This window comes from Indicator indicator, chromosome 4, assembly GCF_027791375.1.
Source record: "Indicator indicator isolate 239-I01 chromosome 4, UM_Iind_1.1, whole genome shotgun sequence".
Taxonomy (NCBI): Eukaryota; Metazoa; Chordata; class Aves; order Piciformes; family Indicatoridae; genus Indicator; species Indicator indicator.
The window spans coordinates 29,317,050-29,322,049 of NC_072013.1; positions in this window are offsets into that span (position 1 = coordinate 29,317,050).

The following is a 5,000-nucleotide window of genomic DNA, read 5'->3' on the forward strand; positions in this document are numbered from 1 at the left end:
CCTAACCCCAAACACTAAAGGTAACACTAACCCTACCTAAATCTAACCCTAACCCTAAATCCTAACCCTAACCCCAACTCTAACCCTAAACCTAACCTTATCACTAACCCTAACGTTTAACTCTAACCCTAATGCTAGCTCTAACCCTAACCCTAAACCTAACAGTAACCCTAACCCAAACCCCAAACACTAACGGTAACACTAACCCTATCTAATCCTAAACTTAACACTAACAGACTACACTAACCCTAACCCTAATCCTAACCCTAACCCTAACCCTAACCCTAACCCTAAACCCTAACCCTAAGACTAACCCTAAGGTTAACCCTAATCCTAACCCTAATCCTAACCAACCCTAACCCCTAACCCTAACCCTAACGCCCATCTCTAACCCTGACCCTAACCCTAACATAACCCTATCCATACTTTAAACCTAACCCTAACCCTAACCCTAAACCTAACCTAAGGCTAAACCTATCCCTAACCCTAAACCTAACCTAAGGCTAAACCTATCCCTAACCATAAACCTAACCCTAACCGTAATCCTAATCCTAACCCTAACCCTAACCCTAACCCTAACCCTAACCCTAACCTTTACCCTAACCTTAACCGTAACCCTAATCCTAACCGTAACCCTAATCCTAACCATAACCCTAACCCTAACCTAACACTAACTCTAATGCTAACCCTAACTCTCACCCTAACCCTAATCCTAACCTTGAAACCTAACACTAAGCCTAAACCTAATACTAATCCTAATACTTAAACCTAACCCTAACCCTAAACCTAACCTAACCCTAACCTAAGGCTAACCCTAAAACTAACCCTAACCATAACCCTAATCCTAACCCTAAACCTAACCATAAACCTAACCGTAACCCCAAACCTAACACTAAACCTAACCTTATCCCTAACCCTAACATTTAACTCTAACCCTAACCCTAGCTCCAACCCTAACACTGACCCTAACCCTAAACCTAACCGTAACCCTAACCCTAACCCTAAACACTAACGGTAACACTAACCCTACCTAATCCTAATCTTAACCCTAACAGATTACACTAAACCTAACCCTAACCCTAATCCTAACCCTAACCCTAACCCTAACCCTAACCCTAAGGTTAACCCTAATCCTAACCCTAATCCTAAACCTAACCCTAACCAACCCTAACTCCGAACCCTAACCCTAACGGCTATCCCTAACCCTAACCCTAACCCCAACCCTAACCATGCCATAAACCTATCCATACTCTAACCCTAACCCTAACCCTAACCCTAAACCTGACCCCAACCCTAAACCTAACCCTAAACCCTAAATCTAAACCTAACCGTAACCCTAACCCTAACCTTACATCCTAACCCTAACCCCAACTCTAACCCTAACGCTGAAAATAACCCTAACCCTAAACCTAACCTTATCCCTAACCCTAACCTTTAACTCTAACCCTAACCCTAACCCTAACCCTAACCCCGAACCCTAAGGTTAACCCTAATCCTAACCCTAACCCTAACCAACCCTAATCCCTAACCCTAACCCTAACGCCTATCTCTAACCCTAACCCTAACTCAAACCTGAACACTAAACCTAACATAACCCTATCCATACTCTAAACCTAACCCTAACCCTAACCCTAACACTAACCCTAACCCTAACCCTAACCCTAACCTAACCCTTAAACCTAATCCTAAACATAACCCTAACCTAACCCTAACCTAAGGCTAACCCTAAACCTAACCCTAAGCCTAACCCTAACCCTAAATCTAACCCTACACTTAACCCTAACCCTAAACCTAACCCTGAAACCTGACCCTAAACCTAACCCTAAGACTTACCCTAACCCTAATCCTAACTCTAACCCTAACCCTAACCCTAACCCTAATCTTAACCCTAACCCTAACCCTAACCGTAACCTAACACTAACGCTAACCCTAACTCTCACCCTAACACTAACCCTAATCCTAACCCTTAAACCTAATCCTAAACATAACCCTAACCTAACCCTAACCTAAGGCTAACCCTAACCCTAAGCCTAACCCCAAACACTAAAGGTAACACTAACCCTGCCTAACCCTAACCCTAACCCTAACCCTAACCCTAACCCTAACCCTAACCCTAACCCCAACCCTAACCCTAACCCCGAACCCTAAGGTTAACCCTACTCCTAACCCTAACTCTAACCAACCCTAACCCTTAACCCTAACCCTAACGCCTATCTCTAACCTTAACCCTAACCCAAACCTGAACACTAACCCTAACCTAACGCTAACCCTATCCCTAACCCTAACCCTAACCCTAACCCTAACCTAACGCTAACCCTATTCCTAACCGTAACCGTAACCGTAATCCTAACCCTAACCCTAACCGTAATCCTAACCCTAAACCGAACCCTAACCCTAACATTAACCGTAACCCTAATCCTAACCTTAACCCTAATCCTAACCCTAACCCTAACCCTAACCCTAACCCTAACCCTAACCCTAACCCTAACCCTAACCCTAACCCTAACCCTAACCCTAACCCTAACGCTAAACCCTAACCCTAACCCTAACCCTAAACGTAACCCTAACCCTAACCCTAACCTTAACCCTAACCCTAACCCTAACCCTAACCCTAACCCTAACCCTAACCCTAACCCTAACCCTAACCCTAACCCTAACCCTAACCCTAACCCTAACCCTAACCCTAACCCTAAACCCTAACCCTAACCCTAACCCTAACCCTAACCCTAACCCTAACCCTAACCCTAACCCTAACCCTAACCCTAACCCTAACCCTAACCCTAACCTAACCCTAACCCTAACCCTAACCCTAACCCTAACCCTAACCCTAACCCTAACCCTAACCCTAACCCTAACCCTAACCCTAACCCTAACCTAACCCTAACCCTAACCCTAACCCTAACCCTAACCCTAACCCTAACCCTAACCCTAACCCTAACCCTAACCCTAACCCTAACCCTAACCCTAACCCTAACCCTAACCCTAACCCTAACCCTAACCCTAACCCTAACCCTAACCCAAACCTAACCCTAACCTAACATAACCCTAACCCTAACCCTAACCCTAACCCTAACCCTAACCCTAACCCTAACACTAACCTAACGCTAACCCTATCCCTAACCATAACCCTAACCGTAATCCTAACCCTAACCGTAATCCTAACCCTAAACCGAACCCTAACCCTAACATTAACCGTAACCCTAATCCTAACCTTAACCCTAATACTAATCCTAACTCCAACCCTAACCCTAACCCTAACCCTAACCCTAATCCTAACCCTGAACCCTGACCCTAAACCTAACCCTAAGACTAACCCTAACCCTAATCCTAACTCTAACCCTAACCCTAACCCTAATCTTAACCCTAACCCTAACCCTAACCCTAACCCTAACCGTAACCTAACACTAACGCTAACCCTAACTCTCACCCTAACACTAACCCTAATCCTAACCCTTAAACCTAATCCTAAACATAACCCTAACCTAACCCTAACCTAAGGCTAACCCTAACCCTAAACCTAAGCCTAACCCCAAACACTAATGGTAACACTAACCCTGCCTAACCCTAACCCTAACCCTAACCCTAACCCTAACCCTAACCCTAACCCTAACCCTAACCCTAACCCTAAGGTTAACCCTAATCCTAACCCTAACCCTAACCAACCCTAACCCCTAACCCTAACCCTAACAACTATCTCTAACCCTAACCCTAACCCAAACCTGGACACTAAACCTAACATAACCCTATCCATACTCTAAACCTAATCCTAACCCTAACCGTAATCCTAACCCTAAACCGAACCCTAACCCTAACATTAACCGTAACCCTAATCCTAACCCTAACCCTAACCCTAACCCTAACCCTAACCCTAACCCTAACCCTAACCCTAACCTAACCCTAACTCTAACGCTAACCCTAACTCTCACGCTAACCCTAACCCTAATCCTAACCCTTAAACCTAACCCTAAAAATAACCCTAACCTAACCCTAACCTAAGGCTAACCCTAACCCTAACCCTAAGCCTAACCCCAAACACTAAAGGTAACACTAACCCTGCCTAACCCTAACCCTAACCCTAACCCTAACCCCAACCCTAACCCTAACCCCGAACCCTAAGGTTAACCCTACTCCTAACCCTAACCCTAACCAACCCTAACCCCTAACCCTAACCCTAACGCCTATCTCTAACCCTAACCCTAACCCAAACCTAACACTAACATAACCCTATCCCTAATCTAAACCTAACCCTAACCCTAACCCTAACCCTAACCCTAACCCTAACCCTAACCCTAACCCTAACCTAACGCTAACCCTATCCCTAACCATAACCGTAACCGTAATCCTAACCCTAACCCTAACCGTAATCCTAACCCTAAACCGAACCCTAACCCTAACATTAACCGTAACCCTAATCCTAACCTTAACCCTAATCCTAATCCTAACCCTAACCCTCACCCTAACCTAACCCTAACTCTAACGCTAACCCTAACTCTCACCCTAACCCTAACCCTAATCCTAACCCTTAAACCTAATCCTACACATAACCCTAACCTAACCCTAACCTAAGGCTAACCCTAACCCTAACCCTAACCCTAACCCTAAGCCTAACCCTAACCCTAAACCTAACCCTACCCTTAACCCTAACCCTAATCCTAACCCTGAAACCTGACCCTAAAGCTAACCCTAAGACTAACCCTAACCCTAATCCTAACCCTTAAATTTAACCCTAACTCTAACCTAAGCCTAACCCTATCCCGAATCCTAACCCTAACCCTAACCTTAACCCTAACCCTAACATTAATCCTAACCCTTAAACCTGACACACAACCTAACCCTAAGCCTCAGCCTAAGCCTAACCCTAACCCTAACCCCGAACCCTAAATTTAACCCTAATCCTAACCCCTAACCCTAACATTAACACCTATCTCTAACCCTAACCCTAACCCAAACCTGAACACTAAACCTAACATAACCCTATCCATACTCTAAACCTAACCCTA